Genomic DNA, 24,162 nt, shown 5'->3' on the forward strand with positions numbered 1-24,162 from the left:
GGCGGCGGCGGCGGCGGCGGCGGCGGCGGCGGCGGCGGCGGCGGCGGTGGCAGTTCGCCGCGAGGGCAACGGCTCCGAGGCCGAGTGGCGGCCCTGCTCAGACATCGGTGCCCTCCTCCGCATGATCTTCTTGGTGAGTGCACGTCCCCGATCCAGCTGCGCGGAGTGCGCGGCTCCTTGCCTGGCGGCCGTGCTGCTTCGGCCTAGGGCCGCAGGCTGCGCTGACGGTGGGCCGCCGGGTCCAGCTGACCCCTGGGACCTTCCCTGCAGTGAGGGGAGAAGTGGGGGTGGGGGCACACGGTTAGATCCAGGGAGAGATGTGGCGGCGCTCAGGGGCCAGGGCAGCCTGGGGCGGACTGGAGGGAGGGACGCGTGGGGGATGGGATGGGAAGGGACAGGAGGACCGCGGGGTGGCTTCGGGTGAGAGCCAGAGGCGAGCGACCTGGCAGCCAGGGAACTGAGTATGGGAGGCGAGGAGGAGGTGGAATGTCTTCTGAGTGCTGCTGGTGAAGATGTCTTGCTTCGGAGACTCTTGACAAGCTGGACTCACGGGTCGGGCAGCCCACCTACCAAAAACGTACACACCATACTTGGCATCTTTACACTTCCTGTTGGAGGTCTGTCAGTGAGGAGCTGTTGGTTGCTTCCATCTCCTTGCCTTCAATTTTGCCTTTTATTGACTGGCAAAATTTAAATGGGTGCTGGATAGGCAAATCATAGAAATAAACAGGGTTCTGTGTATACATCTGCGTAAAAACAGGGAGGCATGGTGGTATGTTCAGATGAGAGCTAGATCAAAGGAGAAATCAGTGTTTTTATTTTAAAATTTGTGGCAAAAATCAGTTTGAGCAAGGTTTTGAACTAGAAAGGATTTTTAACCTGGGATTCACCAGTTGGTGGATAGAAATCAGGGGCTCCTTGAACTAGAATGGGGATAAAATCATGTTTTTATTTTTATTATCTGATAACTGTATTATCATTTCCTTCAATAATGAATGTAAGCAACAAACTGCAGTAGAATTAGCAATGCCTGTGACTTTGTCACCAATAAAAATTACAGATATTTTTGTGTCATGTTTACAGTTGTTGCAGATATCTTAAAATATCATTTGTGATATACTCAATAAACATTTAAAAAATATCATTTATGCTTATAATTTTTTTGAATTATGGTATTACTGAATCCACTGTTAGATCTTGTTACTTAATGTGATAATAAAGGTGTACATATATTGCAATATCAGGGTTTTTTCATTGTTTTGCTAATATTCAGTATAATTAGTTGTTTTTGTAATCGCATCTATTTAATTATGCATTTAAAAGCAATCTGAGAAGGGGTCCATAGGCTTTACCAGACTACCAAAGAAACCCATGGCACAAAAAGATTAAGAATTCCTGAAGTAGAAATAAGTTTTGGGGATCTATAAGTCTGCCTGGAAGAATATTTTTCTCATTAGATAAGAAAAAAGTCAAGGCAGATAGGACGATAGTGTAGATGAAAGAGGGAATTTTGTAATCAGGGAAGTAAGAGAAAAGATTTGACTGGGATCAGAGTAATAGTTTTGAAAGATAGAATAGACCACAGATATTTCTTTCAGGGTACTAGGGAATCGGCAAAATAATCTGAGGAAGAAAGGGAAGTGAGTACTTTGGCCCTTAGATTTTTGTGTTAAGGCATCTCCTAGTTCCAAGTGATTGAAGGGGTTGAGCCCTCCAAGCTCTTGTATAAGCCTGTGAAAGAAAATTTTAGCGTGTGCTGGTTTTCTTTAAGTCATGTAGATAGTGTGGCTTTTAAAGGGGTGAGGATATTCTAATTTTTCTGTCTTTTTTTTTTTTGGCTGTGCCGTGTGCGGATTGTGGGATCTTAGTTCCCCAACTAGGGATCGAACCCCCGGCCTTGGCAGTGAAAGCTCTGGACTGTCAGGGAAATCCCCATCTATCCTTAAGTGAAAAACTGCAGGATCTCTCTTCAAGTATATTTTCCTATTGCCATTCTTCTTTTCATATATGATAGAAAGTAAAATGTGCAGATTATAGAGTTGAAGAGTTGATAAGTCATTTTCTTGAAATTCCATTTTAAATTCTTGTAGTTCAGCTTCATTTTGGCATCAGACTTCTCACTGACAAATCACTTTTAACATTTTTTCAGAATATACGTGATTTGAAACTTGCACCTGTTTGTAAAGCACCTGTCAACATCTTGTGTGAGATGTTTTTTTCCTCTAAAAGAATAGCAGTAATGAAAAACCACTACGGCAGACTATTTGTGGAAAAGATTAAGGGGAGGGTATGGAGAATTGAAGAAGAGTATTTTGTGAAACAGATATTGGTGCCGAAATAGTTTGTGTTGAATTAAACACACCGTATTACAAATCACTGCCTTGGAGAAGTCTTGCCTGATACCTTCTGGGTCCTTACACTGCCCCCTTGGCCATTCTTTCTCCCCTGCCCCTTTATTTTATTTATAGCATATATCTATCTGGCATCATATTATTTGTATATTTATTTTATACATAAAGGGTCAGGAAAATTTAGATTGGAGATACTACTACTGAATGAGAGAGTGGGAGACTGGGGAGTGCTGTGTGGAGATGGCATTTGAACTGGACCTTCAGTCATAGATGTGATTAGCTATAGGGATATTGGAGAAGGGCTTCAGGTGCAGGGAACAACTTGAACAAAGACAAGGATAGAGGAGTTTGTAAATCAAATAAACATCTAAGTCAGCTTGCCTCCCTCCCTCCATCCCTCCCTTCCTCTTTCCTTCCATCCATCCATCCAGTGTGTTAGGTCTGTAAAAGGGAAAACGGGAGAAAGGATTATGTATAAAGGTGGCTTGGGACGAACAAAGGCTGAAAACTCCAGGCTCCCCAGGTGATAGCACGTGACCGTTTGCCTCCAGGTGGATCTCTCCCTCCTAGAGCCCACAACAGTGAAATTGCTCACAGGAAACCTGAATTCTATATACTGAAGAACCAGAGAGGCAGCCTGGGGAAATGAAAAGAGTCTGGGCTCTGGTGTCAAATAAATCTAGTTTTGAATTCCTTGTTTGCTTCATGATAGCTGAATGATTATGCAGCAAGTTATTTGACTTTTCTAATCCTGTTTCCTCAGCTGTAAAATGGAGGTGATAAATAGCTATCACACAGGATTAACTTCAAAAATAATAATATATGTAAAACCTCAGGAACATGGCTTTCACTCAGTAATTGGTAGTTATCTTTTGGTGTTCCAGCTTTCAACCTGGTTTCGTCCTTTTCTACCTTCATACCACATCCCTGACTTTAAAACAAGTGCTACTCTTCTGGTGCCTTCCTGGCCACTGTCACAGCGTTGTCACTTCCCACTTCACGCAGTTGGCTCCACTGTGAGTTTGTGAGCAGCTTTCCAGTGATGGCACTTAGCAATTTACCAGGTGATGCTGCCTGATAATGGCATTCTGGAAATGGCAACAATATGTATTAACTCTTATTTGGTGAAACTAACAATACAAAATTTGCCACTCTTTAAACATGATGTGCTTTAGTTTAAATTGGTTTATTTGGGAAAAGTACCCCTGATATTTGCAGAAAATTGAAGCAGGGAAGTGGATATATTCCCAATTGTAAGATGTTTCACTTTTATTTATTATTATTTTTTTTTAGGAGTGAGAGTATTGGGGAGTTGGTTATACATTACAATTCTCCAAGATAAAGTATGTTTTTTTTGGGGGGGTGGCGGGTAAAAGTCTGATGTAAGTGGAATCCTTCTTACTTGCTTTGGAAAGACCAAAAAAAATTTTTTCTTAAATGATTAAATTTTCCCCTTCAACTTTATGGTTTTTTCACCCACACATTTCCTTCTCTGGAGTTAATTTTCTCTTAGGTAAGAAGGATTTCAGTTATGTGTTTTTTTACATTTGAACTACCTAAACTTGTGTTTGTATAGAATTATTTGTGGCCTAAACTCTTTAATCCTAATCAAGATATTTTCATTTGTAAAGGAACTAGGATCAATACTTTCTGTATTGTGTACACATTTTAGATGAAGCTTTAGATACTAAATTGTTTGATTTCTGGTTTTTAGAACTATAGATAATTAATGTTTCCTTCTTTATGTTTACCTATATTTCCTTATTTTTTTAAGTATGTTTCAATATGTATTATGATTTTTTTTTTTTCGGTACGCGGGCCTCTCACTCTTGTGGCCTCTCCCGTTGCGGAGCACAGGCTCCGGATGCACAGGCTCCGGATGCACAGGCTCCGCGGCCATGGCTCACGGGCCCAGCCGCTTCGCGGCATGTGGGATCTTCCCAGACCGGGGCACGAACCCGTGTCCCCTGCATTGGCAGGCGGACTCTCAACCACTGCGCCACCAGGGAAGCCCTGTATTATGATTTTGTAAAAACATTTTCAGAACGGTAGTTCTTCATTGCTTCTAAGCTGAAACCCAGTTTTGAACTCTACAATGCAAAGATCAGAAGAAGTGGTGAACATCTGTTGATACTTGAAGTTCTCATATTTAATATATATAAATGAACAGTTGAGCAAATGTTTTAAAAAATACAGACTTCTGAAGGGTCTCTATAATGTATTTTTTCTTTTTTTTTAAGTTTGAAGATCAACCAGATAATTGATAAGTATTTATACCTGAAAGGAAAATATAACTTAATACTAACGCTGCAATTAAATTATGTATATTAAGCCAAAATTGTCTTCATATTCACCTTTTTTGTCAGGCATTTTAAAAAGATAAGGCTCTACATAAAACAAATGAAATATTGCCATTTGCAGCAACATGAGTGGACATAGAGAATATTGTACTTAGTGAAGTAAGTCAGAGAAAGACAAATATATCACTTATATGTGGAATCTAAAAATAATGCAAATGACTCTATTTTCAAAACAGAAGCAGACTTACAAATATAGAAAACAAACCTATGCTGACCAAAGGGGAAAGGGGCTGGGGGGATAAATTAGGAGTATGGGATTAACAGATACAAACTACTATACATAAAATAGATAAGCAACAAGGATTTACTGTATAGCACAGGGAATTATAGTCAATATCTTATAATAACCTATAAGGGAAAATAATCTGAAAAAAAGATTTATATATCTAAATCACTTTGCTGTACACCTGAAACTAACACAATATTGTAAATCAACTATACTTCAATAAAAAGAAAAGAAAAAAATATAAGGCTTTAAGCATACTTTAACTGTAAAAACAGGCAAGATGTCTGTTCATTAATCTAAGATGTCTGTCTGAAAAGATGCTTGCTTGGGCTTGCACCCATGTAATGCCTGTACACCCACGCTGGAGACTAGTGGGAAGCGTGTCATCAAACATGTTCAGTTCTTCTTTTTTTTTCCCTTACCTAATTTATGTTTTTAGTTTATTTTCTGTGAATTTTTGAAAGGATTAATATTGGAAAATTTAAAAGACAGAAATTTAGTTGGGATATTAGCCTATTTCCTTTTTTTCAGGATCCGAACCAAATTATCTTCCCAAGCAATCTAAATTTTATCCAAATACATCTATTTTAAAAGTTTTTAGGACTTAGGCTAAAGTCATCTATTTTCAACCCACTCTGAACTGTTTCCTTTCATTTTCGAATGCAGAACCCTGACCCATTTCTTGATTTTACTTTCACTGTTTATAAATCCTGACTACCTGACAAAAATAAATTAGGTCTGAAAGTCATAGCACTTAAGGCAGAAATGCAAAATGTTTACAAATACGGATTTCTATGTCAGAAAAGCTTAGGAAAGAATAGATTAATTCTTTTCGCAGACTTTATTTCATCTTTACCTCCTTTAGAACCAAGGAATCTAACTTCGATTTCTCTAAAATAAAGTGCCTTTTAATATCTAATTATTCAGGGATGTGGTGGGCCAACTTGGATTCTGATGGAACGTAACTTATTAAGTAAGTCTCCCTCTGAGTAAGTTTCTATTCCATCATTCCAAAACATCATAATAACAGTAATGACAGTAATTGCTAACATTTATTGACTTCTATTTATTTATTTTTTATTTATTTTTATTTTTATTTTTTTTGCGGTACGCGGGCCTCTCACTGCTGTGGCCTCTCCCGTTGTGGAGCACAGGCTCCGGACGCGGAGGCTCAGCGGCCATGGCTCACGGGCCAAGCCGCTTTGCGGCATGTGGGATCTTCCCAGACCGGGGCACGAACCTGCGTCCTCTGCATCAGCAGGCGGACTCCCAACCACTGCGCCACCAGGGAAGCCCAGACTTCTATTTATTTTTGAAAAGCTATTTAACTAACAAGATTTTCTTCCTTTTTTTTTTGTTCTGGAAGGTTCCTTGTAGGTAGAACACAGTGCTAATAATGCTATTTGAAGTTTGATAATAAATAGTTGTAATTTTATGAAGTACCATTCTGGTAAATGTGATGACACAGACATGTCAGTCTGCTGTTTACATGCTTTCCTTAAATTTGAGGATGTACCCTTGGATCTTGAAACAGGCTTTACCAGTATTACAGCTCAGCAAAAATGCAGCTGAAGCTCAAAGTCCTCTTTCTGCTCTTATGTTTGGTAGTTTTGTACACCCACTGTATTTATGGAAGAAGCTAAGTTTATGCTGGGGACCAAAGCTTCCTCAAAGCATGTGGGTGGTGAAATCTTCCTCTCAAGAGTTCTAAGGGTTTTAGGGTTTTTTTTTTTAACTATTTGGTTTATCTTGATCTCCAGATTTATATATGTCTTAGTGAGATGTCATTAGAGATTGTTGAATAAGAGGGAATTAGATTTGGTGGTATATAACTTCAGACTAATAAAATTAATGAAGGTTTAAATAATTGTGAAAGTTCCTGATACGCGTTCCAGATTAGGTGGATATTTTTGTGTTATTTATTGCCTTTGGGGGAAAAAAAGGGATATAATTTTAATACCATTGCAGTTCTCCTTGTTGGTGTGTAGCATGTTATTGTTGAATTATACCGAGAGATTAAGTATTGTGTCCTTTTTGTTGGACTTGAAAATTTCACATTTTTTATTATTCACAGAATTTGTCTGGTCTTGAGTGTTTAAGTAATTGTACTAGCAGATCTTTCAGCAGGGGAGCTGTTAGTGCCAAATTTTTATTATGTTTTCCTTTTTAAAAATATTTAAATTACTACAGTAATAAATGTTCTTTGTTAAAAAAAAGAACAACTAAAAACAATGCAAAAATGAAAGCTTTTTTCCCCTGCATGTATATGCATATGCTATATGATTTGGATTTTTTCTTTTTTCCCCCCAAATTATAGTTAACACTTGTTCTTGCTAAGTGCTTTACATATGTTAACCTGTTAAACCCTCACAAACTTATGAACATACCCTACGAAGTAAGCTTCAATTTTACATCCATTTGCAGATGAAGAAACGGAGGCAAGGAGAAGTAATTAGCCAAAGGTTGCTTAGCTAGTGAGCAGCAAAACCGAGATTTGAGCTCAAGTAGACTTACTGTGGGGTTTGTGGGTTTTTTTGGGAGGGGGGAGGGGTTTTGTGTTTTAACGCCTGTACTGCCTCTGGGATCTTACCATGCATATCGTTCTGCAGTTTGCTTTCTTCACTTAGTGGTACGTGGTAGATACCTTTCCATGTACCTCTACCTCCTTCTTAATAATTATGTAGTATTCCATGGTAGGGGTGTACCATAACTTACTTAATGTCTTTCAAACTTAATCTTGTTTAACAGTCCCATTAGTAATGATTTCAAGTAATATTTTAAAAAGCCAAGGTTTTATAATGGAATAGTGAGGATACATTAGTATTTACTAAGTAATGCATATTAGCTGTCCAAGTGTTTTGATATTCTGTCAGTTGTGTGGTCTAATAAAATCTGAGCTTAATCCACAAGCCATTTATTATGCATGAATTTCATTATTTTTGTGGTTTGTCTTTTTTAGTTCTGGAAAATTAATGTATTGGGGGTAAAATTGACATCTGTGTTTTATTTATTCACTTTTGGTAGGGTCTGGAGTTTTCTGTAGTAGCAAGAAGTCTTATACTGTTAATTTGAATTTTGGATACTATCTAGCTTTATATTATATACTTATATCTTCAAAGTAGTGTGCCTTTCAGTTCCCTGTACTTGTGCCAGGAATAGTTGATACTAAGTCCATTCTTTTTTCTACAATGTTTTACTTTTGTTTCAAAAATACCAACTAAAGATATTAAAGTATCACTTGTTTCCATTTTTTTTCCCCTCTCATGATATACGTTTCTTGATTGTGAGGAAATATCTTTTTGGTACATTAATAATTATTTCAAACATGCTCATTGGGAAGTTAGTAGATGTTTTCAACTTAAATTTAGTTACTGTTCTTCAGTCATTTTGGAGCTGAGTTAGCAGCAGCTTGGCTGATTCCTAACTGGAGCCTTGCTCTTCATCATTCAGTCATTTATTAATTTTTTAATAAATTCAGACATTGATTCAGCACCTGCTAAATGCCAGTTCCTCTGCCAAGTAATGGGGATACCAAGATGACTATGTCCCTACTTTAGGGAACTTGGAGTTTTGTTGAGAAAACAACATTTTGTTGCAAATAGTCTATGAGAAAGTATCTGAGTCAAGAGATTGGTAAAGGCTCCTCAGTTTGAGCTGGGCCCTGCTGCCTACCTGGGACTCAACTGACCACTAAAAGGAGTAGGCAAAGGATTCTAAATAGAGGGTATGCAGAAATCCAGTCTGTGACAACGACTCAAAAGTGTCATTAGAATGTCATGTATCCCTATGAGAATGTGGGTCCCTCAAGAGCAGACCTTAAACTGTCCCGTTCATCAGTGCCTAGCACTTCGTAGGTGTTTAATAAACATTTTTTGAATGCATGAGTGAAGGATATATGTTAAATAAAGCTTACTGTGCTTGTCTGTCCATTTTTTGGAAAAAGATGAGCTCATTATTTTTAATACTTAATGATTTTTAGAGTATGTAATTTAGCAAAACATAAAATGAATAAGAAACTATTCCTGCATTGGAGGAGGTAAGTCTTGTAAGGGGAAACACATTTAGACAAACCATTGTAATTCAACATGATTATATTTATAAAAAAATATTTGCAAAGGACACCCATCTCTGGTATGAATTGGTTAGGTCCCTTAAAAGTGGTGGGTAATTAAAATAAATCTTCAAATTATTTGATTGATACAATACAGCTAACATTGTAGTAGGTCATTAAAAAATGGCAGTTAGGTCCTTTTTTGCCCTATCACATTAGTATAAATAGTACATAAATACTATGATGAAATGTACCTGTTTAATGAACAAAAAAAGTAACTGACAGTTCTGTCAAGGTGTAGGCATCAGTATATAACAATGTGAACCATGCTTAATCCTTGAGTAACATCATGATTTTTCCCAAATCTGCAAACTACTTATACTATTGTTTATTTAAAATGTCTTTTTTAAAAAATTTGGACACCTTTAAAAAATTTTTTGAAGAAGCTTTATGTTATTACCATAATGAGGCTACCATCTCTCACCCTAAATAGAAAGCAACTTGAATATAATAAAGCAATGTTATAAAACCTAGCTTGCTACTGTTTGCAGAAGGTGCTGAGTTTGAGACCTCTGTCCTTAATTAAAAGAAGGGTTTAGCAAGTGTTAGGGAAGTGTTGAAGACAAATTGGCACCTTGCTTAGATTTTCTGCATGATGTAAATAGAAAAACTGAAAGAGACTTTAAAATGGGGTAACTTTCCCACTCAGTGTCATAAGGGAGGAAGGATGCACCCTGTTTGTTGTCAGGAGCGGTTCTCCTAGAGCTTCACAGAGGGAAGAGATTTGGGGGCTGGGCCTTAAAGGAGAAATCTGAGTTCACTTGAAGATAAGGAAGATTTGAGCCCCTTAAGCCTAGATAATAGCATCTGCAAATGTTGGAGACTTTAGGATATAGTATGGCAGCAAAATCCGATTTTGGGGAAGTGGAGAGATGGTGGGAGATGAGATAGGAGTTATAAAAAGAGGGATTTATGGCTGAGAGCTTGATACCCTGTAGCATATTGTAGACATTATCCTGTAAGCAGTGGAGAGTAGCATGACAAGGTTTGTGCTTTAGGAAGATTGCTTCAACAGTAGGAAGGAGAGACCAGGAAGGAAACTATTGAGATGATGAGACTCTAAATAGTTTGAAGGATTGGGAGGAAGATGATAATCTTGAATTTTCCGAACCTTTTCCAATAAAGGGCCATTTTGATCTTATGCGCTCCCACATTGGAAGAAGGCAGATGGTACGCTAAGAGTATAGATCACTTTGACAGTACTGGTTACCATCTGAGGTCACCTGCCCACAGAAAATCCCTGTTAGCTCATAGAGAAAGAGAGTGAGGTGACCAAGATGTTCTGGAACCAGTTAGGGAACTTGGATCTATTTGGAGATTCATAGAGTGTAAGTTATGGGAAAGGAATGGTACCCATAATTCCTAGTTTTTCCATTGAAAAACTGAATTCCAGAAAGATTATATTAATCATTAGAGATTATATAGCTAGTTTTGAGCTCATTGTATTTTACTTTAGAGTGCTGTACCCAGAACTCTGTTAGTACATTTACATCTTTTTAAAAAATGTTTATTTATTTATATATATATATATATGTATTTTTTTTTGGCTGCGTTGCGTTGGGTCTTCGTTGCTGTGTGAGGGCTTTCTCTAGTTGTGGCGAGCAGGGGCTCCTCTTCGTCGCGGTGCACAGGCTTCTCGTTGTGGTGGCTTCTGTGTTGTTGTGGAGCACGGGCTCTAGGTGCACAGGCTTCAGTAGCTGTGGCTCACAGGCTCTAGAGCACAGGCTAAGTAGTTGTGGCGCACGGGCTTAGTTGCTCCGTGGCATGTGGGATCTTCCCGGACCAGGGCTGGAACCCGTGTCCCCTGCATTGTCAGGCAGATTCTTAACCACTGCACCACCAGGGAAATCCCACATTTAAGTCTTAAAAGATACTTTAGGGCTTCCCTGGTGGCGCAGTGGTTGAGAATCTGCCTGCTAATGCAGGGGACACGGGTTCGAGCCCTGGTCTGGGAGGATCCCACATGCCGCGGAGCAACTAGGCCTGTGAGCCACAACTACTGAGCCTGCGCGTCTGGAGCCTGTGCTCCGCAACAAGAGAGGCCACAATAGTGAGAGGCCCGCGCACCGCAATGAAGAGTGGCCCCCGCTTGCCACAACTGGAGAAAGCCCTCGCACAGAAACGAAGACCCAACACAGCAAAAATAAATAAATAAAATTAATTTTTAAAAAAAAAAAAGATACTTTAGCTAGGAACTTCCCTCCTGGTCGGGGAACTAGATTCTGCACGCATGCCGCAACAAAGACCCAGTGCAGCCAAAATAAATAAATAAATACTAAAAAAAATTAAAAAAAAAAAAGATACTTTAGATAGCACCTGCTATGTGTGTGTGTGTTTAATTATCAGGGTAGTAATCTAGATTAGTCCCTAGTAACTTTTTCTAAACTTTCATATACCATTTCTTTAGTAGAATTTAGGTTATTTAGTCCTGAAGTCCAACTAAACCTGACTTTGTCAGGCAGTTTGAAACTTTCCAAGAAAGGGGGAGTTGTCCAGCTACTGACTGACATATTAATAGTTGTTGAAAGAGTGGGGTGATTAGAAGTAACCTTGACTGTAAATTAAAGCACTCACTCTTGGGAGGCAAATGGCTTGGTGGGTAAAAGCTGGGTGAACCAGATACACCTGGATTCTAGTCTCAGCTTTGCTAGTTATTAACTTGACCTTGGGAAAATAATTTAATTTCCTCAGTTTCCTCATCTGTAAAAAGGGGCTAAGAATACTTACCTTTCACGAGTGTTACACAGGTTAAATGAGAACGTCCATGTAAAGCGCCTGGTTGGTGCCTAGTACATGACGAGCCTGAAATGCATGGTAGTTATTATTGTTTTTATTTCCTAAGCACCCATATGCTTTACTACCACCAGTCAAAACTCTCCTCTTCAGGCTCAACCATTACTACTTTTAATGGCTTTTTTTTAAAGCTTGATATTAAATGGAAATTAATATAAAAACTGGCTTTTCTTAAACAATTCTGGCTAGGAAATATATTTGCCTTGCTTCAGTTGACCAGGATTTAGTGCAAAATGTAACATAGCTGTGGAAATTTTGTGTTAGGAAGTTTCTGTATTTTGTTTCTGATCACAGTGAACTGAAAGATAAAATACTCTTAGTGTGATAGTTTAAACATCGCAATGTGTTACCAGATGTAAATGGGTTCTGGGACATCATGGGATAGCTGCTAATCCTTCTAGATGGTGGTTGTTGGAGACTGATAAATTACAGTGTTCACATGCATTTCTCAAATTTGTATATTTTTTTCATACTGAAAAAAGTTGCTAAATTGGATGCTTGGTTTTAGAATTATGTTATTTATGTAATTTATTTATTTATTTTTTGGCTGTGTTGGGTCTTCATTGCTGCACGAGCGGGGGGCTACTCTTTGTTGCGGTGCATGAGCTTTTCATTGCAGTGGCTTCTCTTGTTGTGGAGCACAGGCTCTATACGTGCAGGCTTCAGTAGTTGTGGCACATGGGCTCAGTATTTGTGGCTTGTGGGCTCTAGAGTTGTGGTGCACGAGCTTAGTTGCTCTGCGGCATGTGGGATCTTCCTGGACTAGGGATCAAACCTGTGTTCCCCGCATTGGCAGGCAGATTCTTAACCACTGCGCCACCAGGGAAGTCCCTGTTTATGTATTTTTTAAAAAATTTTATTTATTTATTTATTTTTGGCTGTGTTGGGTCTTCGTTTCTGTGCGAGGGCTTTCTCCAGTTGCGGCGAGAGGGGGCCACTCTTCATCGTGGTGCGCGGGCCTCTCACTGTCGTGGCCTCTTTTGTTGCGGAGCACAGGCTCCAGACGTGCAGGCTCAGTAGTTGTGGCTCACGGGGCTAGTTGCTCCGCGGCATGTGGTATCCTCCCAGACCAGGGCTCGAACCCATGTCCCCTACATTAGCAGGCAGATTCTCAACCACTGTGCCACCAGGGAAGCCCCTGTTTATGTAATTTAAGAAATTTAAATAGACTTTACTTTTTAGGACAGTTTAAATTACAGAAAAACTGAGATGATAGAACAGGGAGTTACCATATACCCAGAATCAAGTTCCTGTTATTATTAACATCTCATATTAATGGTGCATTTGCTACAATTAGTGAGCCAGTATTGATCATTATTATTAACTAAAGTTCATGCTTTATTCAGGTTTCCTTAGGTTTTTTTTTAAATGTTTTTATTATATCCTATTTTTTAATTTATTTTTGTCTGCGTTGGGTCTTTGGTGCTGCGCACGGGCTTTCTTCTAGTTACGGCGAGTGGAGGCTGCTCTTCATTGCAGTGCGTGGGCTTCTCACTGCGGTGGCTTCTCTTGTTGAGGAGCATGGGCTTTAGGAGCACGGGCTTCAGTAGTTGTGGCGCGCAGGCTCAGTAGTTTTGGCTCACAGGCCTAGTTGCTCTGTGGCATTGTGGGATCTTCCCGGCCCAGGGCTTGAACCCGTGTCCCCTGCATTGGCAGGTGGATTCTTAACCACTGCGCCACCAGGGAAGCCCTCAGATTTCCTTAGTTTTTACCTGATGTCCTTTTTCTGTTCCAGGACCTCATTCAGGATACCACGTTACATTTAGTTGTCATCATCTCTGTAATTTTTAACTGGATCATCTTACACACATTAATTTATTTGCGAAGCATGCTTTATTCTCACATTTCAAAGCCATACCTGTGTGTGGCATATTATGTTACTAAAAATGCTCTTCGATTGAAGATAGTTGGCCTTTAATTTCACTTTTAACAAGCCTTTTACGAGTGTAGGTTTCATCATGTTAGCAAGTTGTTTGTCTGTCTCACCTCTTTAGTTATGACTCTGATATTTACCACTTATTTTCATGGAAAGGTTCGTTTTGGTCACTTCTGTCATGTGATGGACGTGGAGTATGTCTCATTGTGTCCTAGTGAAATGATAAAAATTACCCTACCTCTTTTTTTGGGTGGGTGGTGCCTGCGCCGCATGGCTTGTGGGATCTTAGTTCCCCAACCAGGGATTGAAGCTGGGCCCTCTGCAGTGAAAGAACCGAGTCCTAACCACTGGACTGCCAGGGAATTCCATACCTTACCTCTTTTAAAAAAAAAATTTATATATTTTTATTTTATCTTTGGCTGCGTCGCGTCTTAGTTGCGGCCCGTGAGATCTTTTTTTTAAAATTAATTTATTTTTGGCTGCTTTGGGTCTTCATTGCTGCGTGTGGGCTTTCTCTAGTTGCAGCGAGCAGGGTCTGCTCTTCGTTGCAGTGCACGGGCTTCTCATTGCGGTGGCTTCTTTTGTTGTGGAGCTCGGGCTCTAGGCACGAGGGCTTCAGTAGTTGTGGCTTGCAGGCTGTAGAGCGCAGGCTCAGTAGTTGTGGTGCATGGGGTTAGTTGCTCCACGGCATGTGGGATCTTCCTGGACCAGGGATCAAGCCCATGTCCCCAGCATTGGCAGGCGGATTCTTAACCACTGCCCAGGGAAGTCCCTTGGGATGCTTTTAATTAGAAATTTTCATCAAAGAAAATATGAAACATGATTCTCATTCCATAAAACATTTGAAATAATTTCCCCCTACTTTAGAGTCCTTCTTTTGGGTCACAGGGGTTTGTTCAGGCATAGTTGCTAACATTTATAATATGTGTATCCTCCTTGGAACTTTTAATGTACTTTCTAATTCACGCATTTCACCTTATCAGGTTGTGCCTCCTCTTCATGCTCTGTATTACCGTAGGTATGCTTGCTTATCAGCACTTGACAGGCTTTTTCTGTAAAAGGCCAGCTGGTAAATATGTTAGGCTTTGTGGGCCATATGGACTCTGGAGGACTATGGCGACTATCTAGCCATGCGGCATGAGAACAGCCACAGATAATACATAAACAAAGGGGCATGACTGTGTTCCAGTAAAACTTTATTTATACACGTAGGCAACTGGTCAAGTTTGGCCCACAGGCTGTAGTTTTCCAGCCTCTATACTGGTGTTGGAAGGATACAAAAACCCCATGTGCTTCACTACTTCAACTAAAATCTCCCTGCTGGGCTCTCAGTGATAAGTCTTCATGAGTTGAAAAGCTTAAAATCTGACTTGACATGTATGGGTATAATTGCTTTTATTTTTGTAGAAAATGTGGCAAGTGCAAGTGAGCTTTTATAGAATTTTATAGAATTTCAAAGTCCAATTTTTGACCACTCCAAAAAGAAATTATCTAACTTGGAAAATGCTGGCAAATTTCAGGGAAAAAAAGTTCTATTATTGTGAAACGTGCCTAATGTTAATTTAAAAATCCTTTGATTTTACTTATGAGAGCACAGAGCACCTTGTGACAATGCAGTTAGCAAAGATATGTGAGAACTTCTTGTGTTTGGCCGTGGTATTGGGGGTTGGGGATGCATAGGGGACCCTTCATTCTTGCTGGAAGGACAAGATATAGACACTAAAGATGAAAATAGGGAATTCCCTGGCGGTCCAGTGGTTAGGACTCGGTGCTTTCACTGCTGAGGGCCTGGGTTCAGTCTCTGGTTGGGGAACTAAGATCCTGCAAGCCGAACACCTCGGCCAAAAAAAAAAAAAAGATGAAAATAAAAATTAACAGTTCCAATTTAATGGTATGGATAAGCACTGCTTTAAGAGTTCAGAGTTGGGATTTATCACTGGGGCAGACTATATGGTTGGGAAGGAAGGTTTTATTGAGCCAGGCCTTGGAAATTAGAAGGAGCAAATAAGGTGATGTAAATATGAAGGTGAATTAAAAATAAAAATGATAAGGCAGATTTGCTGGGACAGGAGGGTTCATATAGGGAAATAGTGTGAGATAGGACTGGAGGTGAGGGTTAAGGCAAGGTTGGCCCTTAAACATTAGGTTAAGGAGTTTGGAAATTATCCGCTAAGAAGTAAGGAATAAATGTAAATTTTGAGCACTTTTGTTTTTCCTTTAAGTCTTTCATGAAACTTCCACATAGTATATTTAATGTTTTCAGTATGGTGTGCTTATTTTATTTAGCATCTATTGATAATTTCATAGTGTTTACCTCTTCTTTTCCTGTCCATCAAAGACTACACCTCTGTTCCTCCTGTGTTATTTCTACCTCTGCTTATGATGTTTCTAACGTGAATAGGTTATTGAAATACCTCTTTTTCATTCATATATTCATTCAGCAAATGTGTACTACTGAATGCTCATGATGTGACGGGTTCTATTCTAGTCAGTGTGAATAGAGCAGGGAAGAAATTAGGCAAATATCCCTCTTCTTAGGGAGTTTACATTTTCTTGGGGAGATGGACAGTACATAAGATAAATAAGTGAAATGTATAATACGACTAGTGCTAACAAGAAAACTAAAGCAGGGAGAGGTAGTATGTGTGTGTGGCAGGGCAGGGGTTGGAATTTTAGGTAGGGTGACCAAGAAAGACCTCACTGAAGAAGATGACTCTTGATAAGACCCAAAGGAAGTGAGAGACCTGGGTGGTGAGCAAGTACAAGGGTACTAGGGTGCAAGTATACCTGGCATGTTGGAGAATATGGCTGGAGCAGAGTGAATGAGGGATCTGGTAAGAGAGTCGTCGTATGTCCTTGTTTATGTCTCTTGTCTCAATGAAATTATTAATAGTGTCCACTTTCACTCCCAGTAGTGTCCTAGTTTAGATGGTAAGTTGTATGGTCTTCTGGTAATAGGAGGTGAGGTCAGAGAGGTAGGGGGGATGGAGGCAGACCATGGAAAGCCAAGAAAAGAAGCTTTTGGAGCATTTTGAGCACAGGAGTGATGTGATTTGACTTAGAATTTCACAGGCTCACTCTGGCTGCTGTGTTGAGAGTAGGCTGAGAGCAAAGACTGAAGCAGGGAGCCCGAGGAAAATCTCTTCTGATGCTTCAATTTCCTCAGTGAAGTAGGAAGCAAGGAGCTGAGAATAAGGAGAGGGGAAGAGGCTGGAGATTTGAGGAGAGATGGTGGTATGAATTAGTTGCCTGGGAGAGTGGGGGAGTGAAGGATGGACGGGGGAAGTAATAGTGTGCGTATCATGCATCAATAAGGGCTCGTATAGGGTTTGTGATCATGAGTTTAAAGTGATATTTAGCATGGTTGTGTGTGTTGGTTTTCTCATACACAGGTATAAATTAGGAGTAGGCAAAACATTTTCTTTTTTCTTTAAGATTTTTGGATATGGACCATTTTTTTTAAGTCTTTATTGAATTTGTTACAATATTGCTTCTGTTTTATGTTTTGGTTCTTTGGCCCTGACGCCTGTGGGATTTAGGTTCCCTGACCAGGGATCGAACCCACACCCCCTGCATTGGAAGGCAAAGTCTTAATCACTGGATCGCCAGGGAAGTCCCGCATTAGATTTAACTGGGATTGAGGTTTAGACGAGTGAGAGGGCAAATTGAGAGTACATTCAGCCAGTGATCATAATGATTGACCATGGGGTTTATGCTATCTGGGTAAGGAGGGAAGCAGAGGCAGGAGGAGAGTGAAGATTAGCAAAAAAGGTGGTAGGATTAATGGCTTGAAAGTCTTGGTAGGGTCAAATGATCACTGGAGTTTGGGGGTGTTGAAGGAAGGAGAGAGACTATAGTATATGATGGCAACAGGGGTGGGTAGTAGGTCATATAGTCTGATGAACTTGATTAAAGAAAGAAAATTTAGCAAGTTATCTAGTGTTCTGGGTTTATTTAAAATATCTTTTAAATATATATATATTTATTTTGGCTGTGCCGGGCCTCAGTTGTAGCACATGGGATCTTCATTGCGGCATTTGGACTTCTTAGTTGTGGCATGCATGCGGGATCTAGTTCCCCCACCAGGGATGAAACCCAGGCCCCCTGCAATGAGAGTGCAGAGTCTTACCCACTGGACCACTAGGGAAGTCCCCTTATGTAAAATATCTTTATGAAAATGTCTTTGAAGACATTTGGGACCACTGAAGGGTTTAGAAGGGGAGTTCTTATGTAGATCAGGTGGAGCGTTACTTTCATGTGTTAATTTTTTTAAGTGAAGCTATATTTGAAGGTTTTAATTTCTGAATTGCATAAATTGATTCATATTTTGCTATGTCATTGGAAACATTTTATGCATCCTATCTTGAACAGCATTTTGGTTGTAATTAGACTGTGAACTCTTTGAGATTAGGGGACCTGGCTAGGTTCCAACAAGTCAATAACGTATTTGTTGAATTAAATTGTATTAAGGTAGCAAGAAGGATACGGCTTGAGAATTTCTAAAGGATTTTCCTCTATCATTTTATAATGAAAAAATTCTAACCTACAGAAACTGTTGAAGGGTGGTACCGTGATCACCATATACCCACCAACCAGATTCAACAGTGGTTTACATTTTGCTGCATTTAAAAAATCTTTTAGTTTTTTTGAGCCATATACAAGTGAGTTCCAGACATCCTAACAATTTACTTCTATGTACTTGAATGTGCATCTCTCAAAAATAATTCACCTGTGTAACCACATGATTTCTGAGTCATTCTTGTAGAGATCAGGACTATAATAATAGTGTACTGGCTCTATCACCTCTCATACCTGTGGCCTTATGTAAGTTACATAATATCCCTGAACCTCAGTTTCTTTTGTGGCAAAGTACCTGTCTCAGAGGGATGTTATGAAGATTAAGTGTGTAAAGTTCTTAGAACCATACCAGGCACAATTTTCAGTTTATAAAGTGTTTTCTCATATGATACGAAATTGTGGTGAATAACACCACCCCCAACCCTTGTCACCAGAGTTGGAAACTTCTACCTCACCTTCCCCTAGTGTAGGTGTCAGCGAATCTATTTTCTATCTCCAGTATCTCTCAGATTTGTCCTGTTCTTTCCATTGCCACTGCAACATTACTTTTTTTGTTTGTTTGTTTGTTTTTAACACCTTTATTGGAGTATAATTGCTTTCCAATGGTGTGTTAGTTTCTGCTTTATAACAAAGTGAATCAGTTATACATATACATATATCCCCATATCTCTTCCCTCTTGCGTCTCCTTCCCTCCCACCCTCCCTATCCCACCCCTCCAGGCGGTCACAAAGCACCCAGCTGATCTCCCTGTGTTATGCGGCTGCTTTGCACTAGCTATCTGTTTTACATTTGGTAGTGTATATATGTCCATGCCACTCTCTCACTTTGTCCCAGCTTACCCTTCCCCCTCCCCGTGTCCTCAAGTCCATTCTCTAGTAGATCTGCGTCTTTATTCCCGTCTTGCCCCTAAGTTCTTCATGACCTTCTTTTTTTTTTTAGATTCCATATATATGTGTTAGCATACGGTATTTGTTTTTCTCTTTCTGACTTACTTCACTCTGTATGACAGACTCATAGTGGCCTTACATTTAGGTCTTTTTTTTGTGTGTGTGGTACGCGGGCCTCTCACTGTTGTGGCCTCTCCCGTTGCGGAGCACAGGCTCCGGACACGCAGGCTCAGCGGCCATGGCTCACGGGCCCAGCCGCTCCGCGGCATGTGGGATCTTCCCGGTCCGGGGCACGAACCCGTGTCCCCTGCATCGGCAGGCGGACTCCCAACCACTGCGCCACCAGGGAAGCCCCATTTAGGTCTTTAATCTCTTCTGAGTTTATTTTTGTGTGTGGTGTTAGGGAGTGTTCTAATTTCATTTTTTTACATGTAGCTGTCCAGTGTTCGCAGCACCACTTATTGAAAAGGCTGTCTTTTCTCCATTGTATATTCTTGCCTCCTTTATCAAAGGTAAAGTGACCGACCATATGTGCGTGGGTTTATCTCTGGGCTTTCTATCCTGTTCCATTGATCTATATTTCTGTTTTTGTGCCAGTACCATACTGTCTTGATTACTGTAGCTTTGTAGAATAGTCTGAAGTCAGGAGCCTGATTCCTCCAGCTTCGTTTTTCTTTCTCAAGATTGCTTTGGCTATTTAGGGTCTTTTGTGTTTCCATACAAATTGTGAATTTTTTTGTTCTAGTTCTGTGAAAAATGCCAGTGGTTCTTGCCTATCAACAATTTCTTAGTCTTTCTTCATCTAGTTCCATCCAAACCACCTCATCTTTTTCTTTACTGCCAAAGTTTATGTTCTTAAATGTAAATTTAATCATGTTAATCCGTTTAAACTCTTTTCCCATCTCCCACAGTGCAAAGTCCCAGTTTGTTTTTTTTTAAAATTAATTAATTAATTTTTGGCTGCGTTGGGTCTTCGTTGCTCTGTGCAGGCTTCCTCTAGTTGTAGCGAGCGGGGGCTACTCTTCGTTGTGGTGCGTGGGTTTCTCAATGCAGTAGCTTGTTGCAGAGCATGGGCTCTAGGCGTGCGGGCTTCAGTAGTTGTGGCTCGTGGGCGGGCTCTAGAGCACAGGCTCAGTAGTTGTGGAGCACGGGCTTAGTTGCCCCACGGCGTGTGGGATCTTCCCGGACCAGGGATCGAACCTGTGTCCCCTGCATTGGCAGGCGGATTCTTAACTGCTGTGCCATCAGAGAAGTCCAGTCCCAGTTTCTTAACACTGGCTTCTGTACGTTTGGTCTCTGTAGCCTTATCTCATTATACATTTCCTCCCCTACCCCCGCCTCACTCTTAACGCACACAACACATGCCCCCAAACTGTAGCAAGCCATGTGTAGTTCTCTGAATGTACTGAGTCACACACTTCTGTGCCTTTGCTTGATTGGCTGCCTGTATCTAGAAGTCTACCCCTACCAATTATCCTCTTTATGTCTGGCAAATACTTATCCCCCACCCCCATACTTGTCTTTTAAGACTAGGCACAGGTACCTAACTCCTCAGTCATTCCTTCTCTTTTGTCTGTACTCTACATTGTACAGCCTTCATTCAGCCATAGCATTATACCCGTAATATTTTGGGGAAGCCATTTGCTTGTGTGTCTAACTCGTTTTATTAGATTAGGAAGTCCTTGAGAACACATACTAGATTTTATCCTTTTTTTGTATCCCTAGTACCTAATATGTTGCTCATGCCAGGCACAAAATAAATGTAGATACTGTGTCCACATTTTATGGATGAAAAAACCCCTGAGGTTCACAGAATATGCATTATATACCCAAGGTAACAGAACTAATTAATGAAGCATACAGATCTTTTTTTTTTTTTTTTTCGGTACGCGGGCCTCTCACTGTTGTGGCCTCTCCCGTTGCGGAGCACAGGCTCCGGACGCACAGGCTCAGCGGCCATGGCTCACGGGCCCAGCCGCTCCGCGGCATGTGGGATCCTCCCGGACCGGGGCACGAACCCGTGTCCCCTGCATCGGCAGGCGGACTCTCAACCACTGCGCCACCAGGGAAGCCCCCAAATCTGTTTTTAAAAGATTTTTTGATGTGGACCATTTTTAAAGTCTTTATTGAATTTGTTACAGTATTGCTTCTGTTTTATGTTTTGGGGTTTTGGCTGTGAGGCATGAGATCTTAGCTCCCTGACCAGGGATCGAACCTGCACGCCCTGCACTGGACCACCAGGGAAGTCCCCAAAGCATACAGATCTTTAAGAGCCCATTTCAGTACTATTTTCATTAACTATAATATTTCTCATAGTTACAACCATTTGTTCAGTGATTCTGTTCTTTGTGGATTTAGAGCCCCCTAGAGGATGTTAGAATTCCCTCATGAAAGTCTGCAAAGTCATATGTGTTTTCTTTAGGCTGAGTTAATAAGATTATATATGTATGTATGGCACCAATTTTTTTGAATGTACTCGGATGCTTTTGTGAGTTAATAGTGAATCATCTTGGTGAAGTAGACATATTTAAACCTTTTGAGAGGAAAGCACTCTGAGGGTTTTAATACAGGAGACTTGGAATAATAGCTTTGTATAGTTTGCTAGGGAATTGATAAGGTACAAGAAAGTTTTTAAAGCAGTTACATTCAAGTTAGATGATAATATCTGAAACTTTTCTAGTCATCAGTAGTTCATTAAAATAATTTCTGTAATCAAACTTAATTAAAAATTGTTGAATCTATTTCTTTAAATAAGATGGCTTTAAATATATTTCCATCTGCTACCATATGTTTAACTCTTTCTTTTAGTCTTAGCACCAAAAATATTTATTTCATATATATGAACATATTTTCATTGGATCTGTAAACATATTGAGAGTTCTGTGAGCTAGGTTGTCACCTCTTTCAGAATCTGAATTCACTACAAATTGTATTTTATCAATTCCAAATAAATCCACTATGAATCTGATTGGCTGGGACAACTTCTTTTTTTCTAACTTTATTGAACTATAATTGACATATAACATTGTGTAAGTTTAAGTCATATAATAATGATTTGGTACACATATATTGCAAAATGTTTACCACAGTAAGGTTTGTTAACACATCCTTCACCTCATGTAATTACCATTTTCTTGTTACTATGGTGAGAACATTTAAAGCTTTACTCTCATAGCAGCTTTTAAGTATATAATCATGTTTAATTCTTTTTAAAAATTTTTTATTGAAGTATAGTTGATTTACAATGTTGTGTTTAATTTCTGCTGTACAGCAGAGTGACTCAGTTATACATATATATATCCCTTTTCATATTCTTTTCCATTATGGTTTATCACAGGATATTGAATATAGTTCCCTGTGCTATACAGTAGGACCTGTTTATCCATCCTATATGTAATAGTTTGCATCTGCTAATCCCAAACTCCCAGTCCTTTCCTTCCCCACCCCTAATGTTTAATTCTTAATGAGAAGCATTTTTCTAACTTAGTGACTGCTGCCTCGACACAATGTTGTATTCTGCTATTTGGCCCACAAGCGCTTCTGTTGCTGAGATAAAATGATTGTGGTCTGGCAGGCATTCTAGCTTCAAGGGTATAGCTTAAATAATAATGCTTTAAAATATGTGTGCTATTTTTATCAGTTTGTTTAGCTACTAGATAAACAAGAATTGTGTGATTTCATTCATTCATTTGGCAAATACTTATTCAACTCCTGCTGTGAACCAAGCCCTCTCCTCAGCCCTGAAATTACAGCAGTAAGTCGACAAAACAGACAAATCTTGGCCTTGGCGGCCCTTGCCTTTCAGTGGGGCAGCCATACTCTAAGCATGATGAACATGCATGTAACAACAACCCATGCTGGGTTGGGGCAAGTGCTTTTTTAAAAAAAAAAAAAGCCAGAAGAGGGAATAGGAAGTGATATTTTCTGTTTTAGAATGATTTGTTTCAGAAGGCCTTTCTAAATAGACGTTTGAGCAGAGACCTGAATGAATTAAAGGCACCAGCCTTGCAAAGGCATCTGGAGGAATAGGCTTCCAGGGAGAGGGTTCAGCAAATGCAGAGGCTTTGAGGAAGGGGCATGCTTGATCTGTTCAAGAGGAGGCCAGCGTGTCTGGAGCTGTGTGAGCAGGAGTTAGAATGGCAGGAGATGAGGTTGGAGGAATAGCAGGGTTAGATCATGTGGGACTTTCAGATTTCATTCTAAGTGTCAAATAAGCCTTTGGACAGCTTCTAGTGGGGGAATGAAGTGGTCTGACTTAAATTTAAAGGATGCTCTATGCTATGTAGATACTCCAGTAGTGCAAGAAATGAAGCAGGAGTTCAGTTAGGAAGCGGTGGTTAGAGACCTTTGGGTGAGAGATGATGATGGAGGTGGTGAGATGTGTTTTGAAGAAAGAGTCAACAGGCTATGTTGATTGATTGCAGTGTGAAAGAGAGCAGGCAAGGAAAGTCCAGTGTTGATAAATAGACACGGGACTTTTTTTTTTTTGAAATTGACAAGGAAATTTAGTTATTTCTGAGATATACATTTTAAAGTAATAACTAGAATTATGACTTATAACATTATACCAGAACATATAAGATTTTTAGAAATTTCATGTAATGTCTGAAACATTTATATTAACATATTTCCATACAAATAACCCAAAGAAGCGTTAGTATTTGTTTTTGTTTGATTTTTTTTTATACTGCAGGTTCTTATTAGTCATCAATTTCATACACATCAGTGTATACATGTCAATCCCAATCGCCCAATTCAGCACACCACCGTCCCCACCCCGCCACGGTTTTCCCCCCTTGGCATCCACACGTTTGTTCTCTACATCTGTGTCTCAACTTCTGCCCTGCAAATGTTCATCTGTACCATTTTTCTAGGTTCCACATACATGCGTTAATATACGATATTTGTTCTTCTCTTTCTGACTTACTTCATTCTGTATGACAGTCTTTAGATCCATCCATGTCTCAACAAATGACGCA

General features: G+C 39.9%; 1 protein-coding gene across 4 annotated transcripts in view; it reads left to right on the plus strand.

The window, feature by feature from the left end:
* Positions 1-7: 7 nt before the first annotated feature.
* GAPVD1 (GTPase activating protein and VPS9 domains 1) overlaps positions 8-24,162 on the plus strand; it is a 70,149-nt gene continuing 45,994 nt past the window's right edge. For 3 of the 4 annotated variants that reach the window (XM_029202520.1, XM_029202523.1, XM_029202526.1), the window contains exon 1: positions 8-133. The gene's annotated coding sequence lies outside the window, so the exon portion shown is untranslated. The remainder of the gene's footprint in view (positions 134-24,162) is intronic. The other variant, XM_029202521.1, reaches the window with a different exon arrangement.

The sequence above is a fragment of the Monodon monoceros genome, unplaced genomic scaffold (genome assembly GCF_005190385.1).
Source record: "Monodon monoceros isolate NGI ecotype Baffin Bay Population unplaced genomic scaffold, NGI_Narwhal_1 Super_Scaffold_5, whole genome shotgun sequence".
Lineage (NCBI taxonomy): Eukaryota > Metazoa > Chordata > Mammalia > Artiodactyla > Monodontidae > Monodon > Monodon monoceros.